Source organism: Protopterus annectens, chromosome 1.part1 (genome assembly GCF_019279795.1).
Source record: "Protopterus annectens isolate FY-2018-M chromosome 1.part1, PAN1.0, whole genome shotgun sequence".
Lineage (NCBI taxonomy): Eukaryota > Metazoa > Chordata > Ceratodontiformes > Protopteridae > Protopterus > Protopterus annectens.
In genome coordinates, this window is record NC_056726.1 from 1,969,339,510 (window position 1) to 1,969,357,415 (window position 17,906).

At 40.7% G+C, this 17,906-nt stretch overlaps 1 long non-coding RNA gene across 1 annotated transcript; it reads right to left on the reverse strand.

Moving 5' to 3' along the window:
- Window positions 1-799: 799 nt before the first annotated feature.
- On the reverse strand, window positions 800-17,906 carry LOC122813112. Its single transcript, XR_006366636.1, has 3 exons — window positions 17,301-17,906; window positions 16,914-16,932; window positions 800-906 (listed from the first exon to the last, which is right to left on the reverse strand). It is a non-coding gene; the product is annotated as an uncharacterized LOC122813112 (long non-coding RNA).

Below are 17,906 nucleotides of genomic sequence, written 5' to 3' on the forward strand. Positions count from 1 at the left end.
CTAGACAATTATCCCATGTGAGAATCAAACCCTGTACCTTGTGTCTGTAAGGCAAACACCGTAACCATTATGCCAGCCTCCCACCCATCCATCCTCTACTATATTGAAGACTAACTTCAAAACTCAAGGTCTCTAATTTTCTATCAAGCCTCCTGCGCTTATGATAATGAGCTGAAATTAACTTAGAAAAAGGACTATCAACATACAGCTCCTCAACCAAACTACAACTGATTTAAGTGAATCTGTAGTATTGTAGGTTGCATCCCTATGACCCATATGACCTCAGGTAGATTAGCATGTCAGGTGCTGGTGCAATCCTGTATGGGTTGGGAATAAGTAATCTATGTAACCACATCCATTCTGGGGGTGGGACTGCGATACCACATGCACACACTGGTACAGACTGGGGTGTGTCTTCCAGGTTGTGGGCACGCTACCACTGGGATAGCTTGGGGGAGGCATGAACTAACCGATGGCATGGACAGCAAGGTTTATGTTGTTATACTCAATTTACCAGGTAGGTATTTGCTTTTCTGTATCCTAAAATCTCTCTGCCATCTAGCCATGAAAATTATGTCTCTTAAAGGGGAAAAGAGAAGTCTTAGGGGTTATTGGGATCATACTCTCCCTGCAGAGGAAGGATCGCCAGCAGGGTCACAGTGGACTCTGCAAGGGCCCCTTCCCCTGCCCCCCTTGGATAAGCAAATGAGCTAAATGGTGTATGGGCAGATGTCAGCAGCACATGGTAAGGTGGGAGGCAAAACAAAAAAACCTGTTTTGAGTACTCATACACAGTTACCTCTTGGGTCATGCTTCCTCAGAACCAGCTTGTCTTGTAGTCTGCTCCGTTTTCTGTTGAAACAATAGCCAGTGCCTGCTGCACTCATCATCTGTACCAGAATGTATCTGAAAAGGAGACAGTACAACATATAAAAATGCCATACACTTAAATCACTTCCCAAATGCATCACATCATCATCTAACAAGGTAAGCAAGTCTCCTGCCCAGACTGCCAGGACACAAAAAGGCTCAAAATAAATATGTGGGGTGATTTTTTTTCCGATTTGTTTTTCTTTTTATCATGTGCCCAACATGACACTGGGAAAGCCTTTTAGCACTTCTGATAACAGCATACATCAAATAAAATGTAAAATGGCTTTGTCTACTGTCTGGATAAATTTAAAAAAAGGTGGAGAGGGGAGGATGCAGTGTCCTGCATGTCTCCACTAAATAAATTTCAGACAATACCATAATCTGGCCAGATCCCTGCCTGGAAGGGACAAAGGGTGGCCTTTGACAACAGCATTTCCCTATCAGCAGTTAGCTAAATGATGGTGAAAGACTATGCAGTTAACAATTCAATTAAAAACTGATTAGTCATTACAAGCTGCTCCCTATCTGTACAAAACGAAAACTGGTTTATCCTCCTTGATTCAGCCATCCTTTTTAGGATGTAGCTAATCTGGCAATACATGTATAAAGTATAAAAGGATTGCTATGCCCGGAATTCTGTCCCCAAATAGAAAACTGAGATGAATAGACTGGCATAAGGAAAATTCTGACATCACTTTTGGAAAAGAACACACTAAGCCCTGTGGGACACCCAGTCCTTGTGAAATACCAAAAAAGACCCTGTAGAGCTTGCAACTTGTGTGGAGAGATCACATTTACCAAGAAAAACATCGTCCAAAGGATGACCGTCAGAGACAGTAAACCAGCTGGTCTGAATGGAGAATGCTAAGGTTGCTGGTCATGAATTTTTTTTATTTTTATTTATTTGCAGTTTAACTGGGAAAGTCCATTGGACCAATATGAGCCCTTTTTCAATGGAGGCCCAGGGAGAAAAGCTCCACAGTATATATGCACAAAAATCAACAAGAATTGATACAAGAGTTAATACATTAACAGCACCATTGTATGTACATAAAAGAGATTAACAAGAAGTAATGCCAAGAGCTAATACAGTATGTTCCAAAAGCAAACAAGCAGTAGTTAATACACAATAGAGTGGAGTTGCACAAGTAGGATAAAACCATAAAGAGAGAATAGACATTTTATCTTTTCTGGCAAGACAGATTACCTACTTAAGCTGGGGTAAGCCAGTAGGAGTAGTAGGGAGGAAGTTAGGAGGGGTGGGAGCAGGAGCATTCCCAGGTAGTGGAGAGATATGAATGTAGCAAGGACTTAAAATAATGAAAGATTTTGTGTAGTACAGATGAGGGGAGGAAGCGAGTTCCATTTTCTTGCAAGGGAGAAAGACAGAACAAGTTGCCCATGGGGTACATGATGGCTTGTGCATCTCAAGGAGGTTTTGATTATTATATCTCAGGACTCGGTCAGGGACGTGCATAGTAAGGATAGAGGAGAGGGAGGGCCACCAAGAAGGGTTGAAAATGAGAATATGGGCAGTGGAGAGTTGAACATAGGAGAGATAGGGAGTTCCAACCAGTTCAGGGAGTCACAATGGTGGGATGAGGATTTTGGACTGATGCAATAAAATGTTACAGTAAAATAATTTGCTAACAGGATGCCAGTTTAGCTTTGAGAGTTGCTTGTAGGTTGATAAGGAGAGGAGCATCGTACATGAGAGAGGGAAGGAGGTATGTTGTAGAGAGGGTAAGCTTAGTTGAAGAAGTGAGGCAGCAATTGTGCCAGTAAAGAATTCCTAGTTTCGGGTGGTTTTTTGATGTTGGTTCGGAGGTGAATGTCAAACTTGAATTGTTCATTGATAATGACGCCTAGAAGCTTAGTTTGGGAGACTATTTCGATGGGAGTTGTGTTTTGGTTTACTATATAGAAGGAGTTAGAGTCTATTTTGGAATTTTTAGAAGGGGGTAAAGATCATGAGTTTGGTTTTGGATGCATTAAGAGCCAAGTGATGATTTTGCATCCAAATCTCAGTGCTGTTAAAGGCAGACTGTTATTTACATGAGTTTAGGAAGGGATTCTGCAGCACAGATGATGGCTGAGTCGTTAGCATATTGGATGAGTTTGGTATTAGGGATGCATTGGTAGAAGTAATTTATGAATACATTAAATAGAAGTGGGCCCAGAATAGATCCTTGGGGGATATGATCTGGAGAGGAAGGGTCAAGGCAGAGATTATCTTTTTGACCAGGAGTGAGAATGGTAGAGATACTATTCCAGAACATTTTAGGATTGGATTTCTGGTTGTTTTGAAGCCTAGAGTAGTAGGATTTGCGGTCAGAAACAAACAATTACTTTTTTATCTCTATTAAAAAGTTGTTTTCTGTAAGGGAGTTGGATGTTCTGCATTTTTGATGGAGTTTCCATAATTTATCACAAGTACGCATGAGTGTTAATGTTTCTTTGGAAAGCCAGGGGGAAGTTATGGATTTTGCTCTTTTTGTTCTGGGAAGGGCAAAGTGGTTCAGTAGGTTAATAAAAATAGTATTGAAGTAACAGCATTGTCAAGAGGAAGAGGTTTCAGAGGGTTCCAGTTCATCTGTTTTAAGCTATTGGAAAAGGATTGTAGGTTGAAGTTTTTGAGGTTGCGGGTTAAGATGCATTTGTAATGTAAGGGTAGGGAGGAGGGAGTGCGATGAATGATAGCAGGCAGGTGATCACTGAGGGAATCGAACAAAGTGTCACTGTCAAAAATATTGTTGGGGTGGGAGACTAATATCCAGTCCAGAATGCTGCCTGCAGAATTGTGTTTGTTAGGTCTAGTAGGAGAGTTGCCTAATTGAGAGAAGTTGTATAAGTTGATGTTCTGGGAGGAGGTGGGTGAATGAATAGAAGTCCAGTTAATGTTAACATTTCCTAAGATGATGGTTTCACTGGTAATATTAGATGAGAACCAAGAAAGGATATCTTCCAGAAGGGGGATGTTATTTCCAGGTGGGATACACAGAGCTGCTATAGCTATGTTTTTGTGGTTGTTGATTTTTAGGAGGGCTAGGGTTACTTCAGCTGCACCGAATTTAGGTATATGGTTGGTATAAGGATTTACTGTTAGATGAGGAAAAAGTAGTGCTACTCCACCTCCTTTCTTATGGGTTCTGTCACTTCTTATGATTCTGTAGTTGGGAGGGGTGACTTCGGAGTCTTTCAGATGTGGTCTGAGCCATGTTTCGGTGACCGATACTTAATTATGGGTGACCCAGGCATGGAAAGCAGGCAGTTTGTTACATAGGCTTTGGGCATTAACGGTAGTGAAAAGTAGAGATTTGTGGGGAATAGGAACTGGAGGTTGCTATGGATGCTGGTTTGGAGGGGCTCCTGGGTTGGGGTGGATGTTGCCAGAGAGAGAGAAGGATAGAGATAAGTTTGAGGATGTGGTGTAGAAGTTTAGAGGGACCAGTAGAGTTAGGGTTCAATGAAAGGATGCATAAGGCATGGGGATTAAAGGAAATTAAATGCTAAAGGGGGAGAATGGGCATTCATCAAGGACAGGCAAAATGTAGAACCCATTTAAAGAATTGCCTGTCCAGTGAGTGGTAACCTATAGTTCTGTAGCCAGCAAAGTAAAGATGCACGCAAACATCAAAGACTTGTATGTACTATGACTGTGGAAAAACTGAGACTCGGAGTCATGTAAAGTCACTGAAACAGGACAAGATTATGGCTAAGCAAAGCTGCTGAGAGAATACCATGCATTTCTAAGAACCTTCATCTTGTAGTTCGTTTGATTCCGAGTTTTCACAAGCATACTGTGTGACTGAGCAAGCTGCTTAACCAGAGAGAACTGTTGGGTCACCCCTGGAAAAGAGGCACGTCTCCCTAGTGGTCTGCCAGAATGAAAACAATATAATAATATAAAATAAAGTTAGGGATAAGAGAGGATGGGCCACCTTTGTGTAGTGACTCTTCCTCTTATCTTAACTAACTTAATCCAGGAAGCATACTTCCCCCCTCCATTTGGAAAAGAAACTTTCATCCTCCCACTATGCAAAGGTGGCCCAGCCTGTGATATTTCCATCGTCAGACCCATATCTTTTCTATCATCCTTCTCAAAAATCTTAAAGAAATGTATCCTCTCACAACTGCTAGCCTTCCTTATCAACCACAATTTTCTCTCACAACACTGGTACAGATCACCTTTCAGTTCAACAGTATAAACATCTTTAGGAACAGAAATTGCCTAGTCTCCTCAGTATTCCTCAACTTCTTCAAAATCTTTGATGCTGTCCAACAGACTTCTCCTCTATTGCCTCTCCACGACAGGCCATCATGTGGCTCAAATCTTACCATCCATCTTCACCACACAACTCAAGAGTGTATAATGTCTACAAGCCTAGCCCACATTAGTCTTCATCCCAATTGATACTCCTCAAGAATCTTTCTTTGGTCTACTGCTGTTGAATTCAATCAACAATCTGTCCACTGCTATCATCTTTTGTTCAGCTCCCTCCACCTCTGAACTTCAAAGTCACTCAACACTCCTTCATATCTGCAGAAACCTGGCTTCTAGAAACTAACCTAGTCCTAAACCCACAAAACAAAAAACTAGTAGCAACACTGCTCAACCCACTTACCCTTCAATAATCAGATGACACAATAACTGAACTAATCCACCACTCTAACTACTTGGTGTCACTATTCAAGAACACCTACAACTTAATCTACATACATTCACCAAGTAATAAAAACCAAAAATATGCTCTATTGATCAAGCATAGAGGGCCACTGCTGCTGCCTACCCTATCCCTTCCATAACAAATGCCTCAGCAATCTTTATCAATTTGCAATCAACACAATTCCCAAACTCTGAGCAAGGGCAATCATACAGTAAGACTGCAAAGTCTGCCACTAGCCTACCCAAGAGAATGCACCACTGTGCATCGCTCACATGGCTAAACTGGCTTAACTTCACCAACACCCACAAACTCAATTAAAAATAGCAAAAAAAATGTATGCATCTTGCACAATCCTGTCCCTCTCTCAGCACTCTACCTCTCCGTATATCCCTTCTCGTACAACCTGATCATCCAAAAAATATCTGGAAATATGACTCCCTCGAACAGCTCTCAAGGAGATGCACTATATGCTTGCCACTTGGCAAAACTGTAGAACCCACAAACCTCCCGTTGCCAAATAAAAGGACCAAAAACCTTTAAGCAAGATGTAAAATCCTTCCTTCTTGACACATGGCAATAGCACTGCTCTGAACCACCTGACCAGCTTGTCCCTCTCCTTCCACCTCTCCCCACACAACAGCATACTACTACCCCAACTACCGTCCAACTGTTGTGCAAACTCACTTCTTCTAAACTAACCTCATCAGTATGTTCCCCTCCTTCACTGATCTTCAAGGTGCTCATCTACTTCTTATCTCAGGACATTTATCTGGCCATTCTTCTAAACTAACCTCATCAGTATGTTCCCCTCCTTCACTGATCTTCAAGGTGCTCATCTACTTTTATCTCAGACATTTATCTGGCCACACATACCTCCCTTTGCATATCTTTTGCTGCTATATATTCCTTCCAAACTCACTCATCCCTCAAAGACATATCCAATCTCACAGTATCCTATCCATCATACAACAGTATATCACCCCTTTATTCTTCATTTTTACACAACAGTACCAGCCTAACCTAGGCTTGGGTACCTATCTCCAATATGTCTTCCCAAAAAAAAAAAAAAAAAAAAAAAAAAGTATGTGTCCTGTACAATGTAACCATCAAAACTTTCTCTACACTAATTTCTTATAAAGATTCACTGCAATGTATATGTACAAGGGCACTACCTTCATACTGTTTTTGTATAATTTTTAGAAAACATTCACTTCAATGTATGTATGTATATTGCACAGTCCAATTAATTAATTGTTGAACTTGATATATTTTTGGTATAACCTTCAAATACTTTTGCTTTAATAAACATTTTGCACATTGTCATAATTGTATGTATGTAACCATGGAGTTTTTCTCCAAGGCTTTCAGGGATTTTAATTCCCAGTTGGGCTTTCATGGTAAACAAATTACTATACACACACACACACACACACACACACACACACACACACACACACACGTGTGTGTGTGTAACATAGAAAATATATATATATATATATATATATATATATATATATATATATATATATATATTACATACCGTATTTCTTTCTAAATAAGACTAAGACCTAACCAGAGAGCAAGGCCTAGCATGTTTTTTCCAGGGTGTTCATGATATAAGCCCCACCCCAAAAATAAGCCCCAGTTAATATCGTCAACAACACACAATGGACGTGTTGAATTATAAAATAATATTACTGTCACCCATTGACTGAGGTTATCACACTCTGTTCGCCTTTTTCGGACCATTCGGACACCCGACTTCTTCTCTTTGCAGAAAATCGTAAGACTTTCACTGGGAGTCCTCCACAATTCTTAATATAACCCTAATAATCACTCACACTTGACGGTTGAGATCCTTGGCCCATAAACCCACGCAGGTGTACTGTGATCGGTCAAAGTACAGAAACGCGTGGGAAGCGTGCGCTCATGCTAACGAGCATCCATGGTAGTGTCTTCTCTTCATAACCGGTGCCATTTTGTGTTGCCAATCCAATCACGCAAGTCTTCAATTAACCAGACAAGATGAGTGCAAAAAGAAAGAGCTATTCCGTCGAGTACAAGAAAGGAATCATGGAGGACTCCCGGGGAAAGAACCTGACGGCTTTATGTAAAGAGAAGTTAGACCTCCGAATGGTCCAAAAATGGCGAGCAGCGTACATTAACCTCAGTCAACAGGCCGCCAAGGGCTTAATATCAGAGCTTTGGCCGGCTAACATCTACCTGAAATCAGCTGGACATACAAGTGAATTTAAGTACACTTTTATCTGCACTTTTGCATATAGTACTGTATTTAATTTATTTGTGTTTTTCACTGAATATTAACTCAACTGAACTTGTGGCTGTCTCTCTAGTTAGTTCCCCACCCACCCTCCCTGTTCTTATTTTGGTGTTAATGTTGGTGGCTTTGAAATTGCCCGCCCCTCTTGTAGATTTGTATTTGGATACTCCTTCTGGGCCCATCTCATTTGCTCACTCAACTGAGTGCAGTGAGATCATATTCTGATTTCAGGTACTCCTACTGTGTACAAAGAGAGCATTTGGGAAGGAAAACCCCTGTAAGCTTCTTAAATCCTGCTCTGTTCCCTCCCTCACAATAAATATATATATATATATATATATATATATATATATATATATATATATATATATATATATATATATATATATATATATATATATATATATATATATATATATATATATATATATATATATATATATATATATATATATATATATATATATATATATATATATATCTATAGATATATATATATATATATTTATATATATTTATATATATTTTTTTTTTAAATTCAGCTGCTCTTACTGCAACTGCCTTAGTTGCTCTTCTGCGTGCTGTGTTCATTCACTCTTACTCTGCACTTATTACTGCTTGTTAATAGCCTTCTAATTTACTGCCTTCTGCACTTGTTTTTTAGTCATTTGTTAATTTAATTGCATTTATTTGAACTGTATTTGCCATAGTGTTGCTACACACTCGGGTGCGCTGGCCTGCACTACAATTTGAATTGTATTTACTGCTGTTTTAGCTGCTTTTCTGTATACAAAAAAAAAAAATTCTAAGCTTGTTTCCTGCGTTTCCAGTAACTAGTCAAGTCCAGATACAGACTTGCTGTATGCAGGACTGTTGGTAAGCTTATGAGCCCCCCCAAGCCTTTCTGTGTTGGATGGAAGCCTTCTAGCTTATCAGTGGGAGTGGTAAGCACTAGGTAGCCTATCTACCATGGGAAGAGTGGGTTTTGGCCCTGAAATTGGTAGTTCATTAGCCGTTTGGGCAGTTTTTCCATCTCTTTCTACTTTCTGGTTAAAAGCCCATTTTGTGTTTGGTCCCTGCCTTTCCTATAACTAGTGTAGTCCAGGTATAGATTTGCTGTATCCAGGACTGTTGGTAAGCTTCTGAGCCCCCCAAGCCCTTCTGTGTTGGAGAGAAGCCTCCTAGCTTATCAGTGGGAGTGGTAAGCACTAGGTAACCTATCTACCACAGGAGGAGTGGTTTCTGGCCCAGAAATTATAGTTTATTGGCCGTTTGGGAAGCTTTTCCATCTCTTTCAACCTTCTGATTTAAAAGCCTGTGTTTGCGCTTGTCTCCTGCCTTTCCTGTTACTAGTCTAAGTCCAGGTACAGATTTGCTGTATCCAGGACTCTTTGTAAGCTTCTGCACCCCCAAGCCTTTCCGTGTTGTAAGCATCAGGTAGCCTATCTACCACAAGAGGAGTGGCCCCTGGCCCAGAAATTGTAGCTACTGGCTGTTTGAGCAGTTTTATTCCATCTCCTTCTACTTTCTGGTTTGAAAGCCGCACTTGTGCCAGTTTCCCGCCTTTCCTATAACTAGCCTAGTCCGGTTACAGAGTTGCTGTATCCAGGATTGTTAGTAAGCTTCTGAGCTCCCCAAGCCTTTCTGTGTTGGTGGGAAGCCTTCTAACTTATCAGTGGGAGTGGTAAGCACTAGGTAGCCTAGCCTCCATGGGAAAGTGAGTTTTGGCCCAGAATTTGTAGTTTATTTAGCCGTTTGGGCAGTTTTCCATCTCTTTCAACTTGCTGGCTTAAAAACCTACATTTGTACTTGTTCCCTGCCTTTCCTGTAACTAGTCTAGTCCAGGTTCTTGGCCCAGAAATTGTAGTTTATTGACCATTTGGACAGCTTGTCCGTCTCTTTCAACTTTCTGGTTTAAAAAAGACTACATCTGCACTTGTTTACCATCTTTCCTGTAACTAACCTACTGGGTAACACTAGAAAGCCTTAAACTGATACAAGCCTTCTAGCTTAGAAGAGAGACTTTGGAGTGATTAAGTATCAGTTTTCTGTACTTTCTTGTTGTATTTTAACTGTTTTCCACCTAAACGCAGATTTTCCAGCGTTTATTGCGATTTAAAAGCTTATTTTTTTCACATATTGTACTTATTTGACTGCCTGCACTTTTAAAAAGTTTTTTGTTTAAATAATTTAACTGCTGTAGGCTACACACTAAAGTGCAATAGCCTTTTCTGATAGTTTGTAATCATTTAAAGCTGTTTTAAGTGTATTTTTTTTTACAGTTTTTGCCTTGTCTTTTAAAAAGAAAATTCCTTGTTTCCTGCCTTTCTAAGCTAATATAGTCCAGTTTTCAGGCTAGTGCTGAATTCAGGGCTGTGATACTAGTTTCTGAGTTGCCCATACCTTACTTGGATAGAAGGAAGTTTCTCTGTTCACCTGTGAGAGAGGGGACCTTTGAGCAACCTATCTGTCCCTGGAGAAGTGGTTCCAGCCCAGAAGTTAGTATTTTATTGGCCATTTTGGGCTAATTTCTATATCTTTCATTTCCCTACTATAAAAAACTGCGTTTGCATGGTTTTGCGGACCAGGCAGTGCTGGTTAGCTACAGTTAAATTATTCCCGGCTCCACTAAGTCTCCTCTTCAGTTTTTCCCTTGAAACTAGTCAAACTCTCAACCTAAGCACTCAAAAAGCATCTTACAGCCCAGCACTTGCTCAGACCTAAAAGCAAGCACTAATATACCCTGACACTGACTGCCCAGCAGGGCAAGGCTCTTTATTCACCCCTCACCAACCAAGCAACTAAGCAGCTCACCCTACTGTTCAGTCATGACCAAAGGGCAACTTCAGGTGCACTCTCCTCCAGTCCAGCTGGTGAAGGTGGGTATGCTGAGGCAATGTTACAACTGCCTCATGTACACAGACAACCCTCTCCTCCTACCACAAAACACTAACATATGTGAGAAATGCAATTATACAGCCAAACTGAAAGCTAAGCTGTCTCCACCCAAGACTGGAACAGACAGTCAAGAGGAGAAGGTTAACACTTGCACCACAACTCCAGCCACACACAGACCTACTAAAACAGTACTGGCAAAGATGCACATAAATGCACAAAAATCACTCGGAGGCTCTAAATAAAAACCTGCAAAAGCATCAGAAACCTTCAAAGCAGACATCCAAACAACCTGCATTTCCCAACATAAACCAGACAACACATAAAACACAAAATCAGTGTGCCGCACAATCACAGCCCTTAAGGTGAAATAACATACCTAACACACTAGTAATAGGTGACTCTATAGTCAGCCACACTGACGTCCCACACACTATGCTGAACAAGCAGAAGGTTAGTGTTAGCTGTCTGTCGAGAGCCAGAATCCGCCACATAACACAAGCACTCAAGTCATTCCAGAACAAGTACAAATATGACTCTGCCATTGTTCATGTTGGTGTAAATGACCCGAGACATACCTCCCTGGACTACATGAAGAGAGAGACATGGAAGAGCTCTCTGATCATGTAGCCCAGGCTGGTATGACCCTGAGTAGCATCCTGCCCTCACCAAGAATGATACCTCAGTATAAAGAAAAAATTATCAATTTCAACAACTGGCTAAGCTTCTGGTTGCATTCAAAGGGGATCCAGTCTCTGTCAGCCTGGGACGACATGCTCGACCTCACCAAGAGGATTACTGGCCTCAAACATATGTCCTATGCAGCCAGACTGAAAAAAACTCTGGCTGTACTCAGTGGCATATCGCTTACTCAGAGGTGATCTCTGCCTGACTTACAAAGCCATGTCCAACTCAGAATTGATGGCCATGCTCCACCTAAAGAAATCCAGATCACTGCGAGCCACGCGCTCTAGTGAGCTAAACCTCGCTACAACAATAAATAGAACATGCTGGAGGGATAGATTCCTGTCACGGAGACTCCCCATGCTTTGGAACAAAATTCCAAATTACATCAGGCAGAGAAAAACCTTGACGAGTGGATGGGTAGCAGAAAATACACCCTTGGGATCACTTCACTGGCTCTGCTTGACAGAGGATCAGTTAATCAATGGGGCGGTAAAAGCCGACACACTGTGACTAGGCTTATAAATGCCCTCAGGCAGATAGCCTAATACCTACCTATGAGGGAAACACTAAGAAGTGTAAGTGTGGATTAGGTCGGCAACCATTATTTCCTGAGCTTTAAGACATAATCTAGGAGTGGATTGATAACAGGAGAGTAAAGGCTTTGGTTGTGCACAGGGCTGATATTCAAGCATTTACCCTTGCAATAGCACAACAGTTAGAAATATCCCCAGAAGAAATCAAAACCACAACTTTGGCTGGATGGCTTCCTTCAGCAATATGAACTGTCTCTAAGAAGATCAACAACACTGTTCAAGCTGGATGACACTGAAGTTATTAAAAGTGCACTTGCGTTCAAGTCCTTTGTTGACGGCCTTGAATACCAACTCTCCAACATGATTGCCATGGATGAAACTGCAGTGTTTATGGGCCAAGGATCTCAAACAACAATTGATCAGAGGGGTGCCTCCTCAATCTACATTCCCTCCATTGGTTAAGGGAGTGCACGTGTTAACTGTATTTTGGCAATTCGTCTAGATGAAAGAGAACCCCATCTCTCATCATTAGTAAGGGTAAGAAAGATAAGATTGAACGTGTTTCAGGCATTTACATTCTTGAAACCGAAAAAGCCTGGTGCACACAAGCAGTTATAAGGAAATGGGTCGATGTAATGCTGCCACTTGGTTTGCCAGGTGGAGAAAAAGGTCTGAGATTCAGCCAGCACTCACCGTGTTAAAGAAACAAAAATAGATCACATAATGATTCCCGCAGGAATGACTGCCTATCTCCAGACTCTTGATATTACAATAAACAAGCCATTCAAGAACCATTTGCGCATGGAACTCAATGACTACATTGAAAATAGAATGGAGAGAAATCAGCATGGAAACTTTGTGAAGCCTAGCCTGCAGGACGTGGTGACTTGGGTGAAAAATTCATGGGATAAAAAACACTGACAACTGTGTTGCCAATGCAGTACAAAGCAGGCTACTTGGACAAGCAGTGCTCATTTAAAGGAGAGCTCTACTGCTAGGCATGACAGACTATGGCCAATGGTGCTACAGGAAATGGAGTCGCAAGAAATTCAGGCCAAAATTTGGGGGTTGGACACTTATGACAATGTTCCAGAAGATGATGACATGACTATTTGAATAACTGTGAAAGTCAAGGCGCAGATATTCTGGAGTTGAAATGTTTGTTGCACTGTTTATGTAGAATTCTCACACAACTGTCAACCTGTTATTAGAACTGTTGTCCAATAATAGAAAAGTATGAAATAAATGTCAATTTGTATGAATAAAAGTCGATTTTTGTACATGAAGAAATGTCGATTTGTGTTCATTAATAAATGTCAATTTTTGTATATGAATAAATGTAGATTGTCGTATGGTGCGGGTAAATAAGGCATCCCTGATAATAAGCCCTAATGCGCATTTCACCAGAAGAAATAATATAAGACCTGGCCTTATTTTTGGGGAAATATGGTATAATATTATATATATTTATACAGACACACACACACACACGTTCCCTTGTATACTTCTGAAAATCACAAAGACGACAATCTCAAGGCAAGTATCCCAAACCAGGAAACATTGAACGGCCGAAGTTTAACCATGGCAAGTAAACACTTGCCTAACATGGGAAATTATGCCCTTTCTCCACTGTAATGGGGTCCCGGAGTTGGTATATGTAGTAAGGGGGGGGGGGCAAAGCCCCCCCAACCCAGGTGATTTTTAGCTGGTGCGGTGAGTGTTCGTGTTTGTTTTGGGCAAGTGTTTACCTGCCCTGGTTAAACTTTGCCTGTTCGGTGTTTTATGGTTCGTGATTCTCGTCTCGAGATTGCCGTCTTCGTGATTTTCAGATTTAAAAGTAGACCCATACACAGACACACACACACACACACACGTGTATGTATGTATGTATATATATGTGTATGTGTATGTATATTATATATATATATATATATATACACACAAACACACGTGTGTATGTATGTACATATATATGTATATATATATATATATATATATATATATATATATATATATATATATATATATATATACATATATATATATATATATATATATACATATATACATATATATACATATATACACACACACACACACACACACACACACACACACACACACACATATACATATCTATATTATAAAAATAAATGTGGGTACACTTATGTCTACCACAAAAGGTCAACATGTTACCATGGAAGCATGAGATCACACAATCCCTGGGGATAGGAGAATACTCCTCTACCAGGGGATTGTTGACCTATTGTTTGGTCAATTAAACAGAGGATGACCATCTGGGTGTTTCGACCAACTGCCAAATTCCCATATAAATATACAGGAAAATAAAAAAGGAGGAACATATATAAAAAACATACATACAGTTTTCCAAATGGCCTCATTTAATTCAGAAACACCTGCAGGTGTCAGGTTGGGGGGGGGCTGACTCACACAAAAATATTTTTCTGTATGGTTGAGGGTATGCAAATGGGCGCCATGGTGGTGCAGCAGTAAGCGTTGCTGCCTCACAGCAAGAGGTTCTCCGGTTCGATTTTCGGCTGGGGTGCCTTCTGTGCGGAGTCTGCATGTCCTCCCTGTGGTCGCGTGGGTTTCCTCCCACATCCCAAAGACATGCAGTAGGTGGATTGGACACTCTAAATTGGCCCTAGATGAGAGTGTGGCAGGTTGGGCACCGGGCTGGCAACTCGGCACTGTCAAACTCCACTGCCAATCATGAGCGGACAGATGATCCGCTGTGGCGACCCCTAACCGGGAAAAAGCCGAAAGAAGAAGTTGGGGTATGCAAACCTGAAACTGTCAAACAAGAAAACCATCTTGCCCAAAACATTGGGCTCATTCTGTAAAGTGGAAAGATGCTGTGGCTCTGGAACTTGTGTTGGGCCAAAGGTAAACAGCAGCCTGCTCTGGGATGTTTAATCAAGATATTAGTTCACCCCTTTAAGGGTTAATAAAGGACATGAATACACTTAGGAGTGGACAAGCTGTCTGGATGCCATCTTTTTGGACAGTTTCCATGAGGGACAACCCAAGGTTCTGCATCATTCTTCCCAATATACTGACTTCAATGTGTCTGGAGAAAGAGGCCAGTCATACAAAACTTCATGGGCCTAAGAGTTTTCCCAAAGTGTGCATGAGTGTGTGTGTGTGTGTGTGTGTGTATGTGGTGGTGGTGGTGGGGGGGTGTCATCTGAAGGGAAGCGACAAGAAGTGAAGGTCTCCTTTTCATGGATGGTCTCAGATGCAAAGATCTCATGATTCGCAGAATCCCCTTCATGGCATGGTGAAGACTAGGAGGATCTCTATTACCTCTCAGTAGAGGGAAGCCTGTGCTCAAAAGATGGGTAAGGCAATGAGTGAACAACATGACTGGGTCTTTTACCCCTGACATCAGGTGAGAGTGTATGCTAGAGGCATTGTCTGGTCAAAATAAGTCTGTACGAGTATGGCAACAGAATCAAATACTATTTCCTAGGAATACACTACTACAGCTACAAAAAGAAGCAAATAAACAATGTGTGTATCCAGCAACTGGGTCATATCAGTGGGCCAATCTGATGTAGGAGGATTCACAGGAATCTCCTCAACCCTAGCTATAATCCTTGTTTGAACTTGGAAGACTGAATGAGGCCAGAAGAGTTTATTCCCTGATCTGAGTTCAGACACTGGGCCTTCACTAACAACAAAAGTACTTGCACTTACTGATGTTTAAACTTTACAAAGTCTGTAATGGTAATACAGAATAATCCATTGGGGTGGTTGTCAATAGGTTTATGTCCTGTCTGCCAATGACCCATGCAAAGCTGATCCCTTGTTAGTAAAGAAGAAGCCTACAACTTACAAGAAACTGTGAGGCCTCACTGTAAGCAAACTTTGAAGGAAGAGGCTTTGACTACTGTATAGTCCAGGGATGTCCAACGTATTTGTCTCAGAGGTCACTTACCATACTTGGCACTGTTTGGGGGGCCACAATACAATGTCTAACATGCATCTGTCCATTTTTGGGATGATGTAGACAGATCACGCCAGATCTGTCTATACATGCTGCAATAACAAATTTAATTTCCCCTTGCAAACTGTTTTATTGAGCAAATCACTGTGCTTCAAGGTTGTTTTTGAAAGGAGGTGCTTATACCCAATGATCTTACTAGATTTATAAATCAAATAAAAATACAATAAGTAGACTTTATGCTTCGCTCTCTGTCTACATGTCCTGTAGCAGTCAGGTTAAGGTGCTGGCATTTGTAGCAATGCTTTATATCATACCTCTTTCCGGACAGTAAAGGCAGTTCCAGTCAAGGTGATGACTAGTGGTCTAAAGACCACAGAGGCATTCCAAAGGTTCAAACATTTTAGCTATCAAAACAGAGGAATTTTCTTATAAAACAGTGCGTCTGCTGGAAGCATGCTCTCCCCCAAGGCCAGGAGTTACAGAAAACTCTCAATCAGACTGAGCTGGAGATAGCAAAGGAGGAACTCCTAAGAGTTATCCACCACAAGACCACAAAAGTTAGAACAAGTCTTTTCTGCATACATGATGAAGCACCAGTCAGTTTCCTCCCTTGCTCTCAAATGTTTCCTATACTTTGATATCCAGCATCTTCAGTGAAGTATGCTGTAGAAAGCAATGGCTATTTCTTGCAGGAGCAACAGTTATTCCTTAAACAGTTCACCCTTCCAACAACAATGGCTGGGAATGGCTTCAATTTACTGCATTAACTGGTGTGGTAGTAGTATTACACAACAACAACTGTCTATTTCAACACAAAAAAATCACTAACTCGTGATAACAGCCAGATATAGTACTAATATCTGAACTGAAAAGTTTCTGTGACAGTTGTGCATCTGACCACAGGAAACTCCTCTGTAGATATATTTAACATGAATTATTCATTCAGCCAGGACATAATACATCAAATGAGATATTTAACTAAAACAGAAAAAAATGTATACACTTACTTTGATTTGCTCTTTGCAACTGGTTCAACAATAATATGGAAAACAAAAGAAAAGGAAAGAATGTATTAGTCAAAAGGGTTTAATATTAGCTAAAAATAATACAGTGGTTTGAGTTTAAGAAACAAATAGGGTCTTTAATGTACATCCCCTTTAAGCGTTTGTAAGGATGAACATGACTTAAGTACATCTATGCAACAACAACATGGATTCTGTACATGCTCAGTTATATACCTTTAAAGTTACTTTCCACTGACATAAGCAAATTGATTAACACAAACAAGTCTCTCATGCATTGCCACCATTTCAAAGAACAGAAGAGGCATGCTGAGGGATTGCACTTGTAAGCACAATCATTGTTCAGTACAAGTAGTGTGCTTAAAGACATACCCGTTGTAAAATAAACATACAGCCATGCGTGCCAGCAAGAATACGTCTCTGCCAGTCATTATTAAATTTTGCGGCTTGAAGACTGCAGGAACCCTAAACCTGGGTATGTTGTAACTGCTTGGGGTAGCATTCCGGAATCATACTGTATATTTGCATCTTTTTTTTTGTTTTTTTTCATCTTCCTGAACATTATGTCCAGAGGATCCTGTCATCCACCTCCACAGTCACTTAGTTGTGAAAAAAAATGCACTTAACCTGCTTTTCTTGCATGTCCATACTGATATATATCTGTAAGGGAACCAACAACTGCACCAATCTGAACCTCAGAGTTGTATTCATAAGTTTTCCTGGAAATCTACCAATAACAACCTAGCCCGTAGTTTTCAGATTTCTCCTACACCCAAATATTGTGTAACAGCATTGTCTTTAAAGCTTTTCAGTGCCATGCAACAACTCTGGTTTCAAACGGAAAAAAATAAAAAATTACAATGGTTCAGAAAGAAAAACTACCACCCTTCTTAAGAATATGGAAGGAATCCTTTAATAGCCCGTACTTCATGTCTTCACAGTACTTATTTAACATTTGTCAGTGACCTAAACCAGACA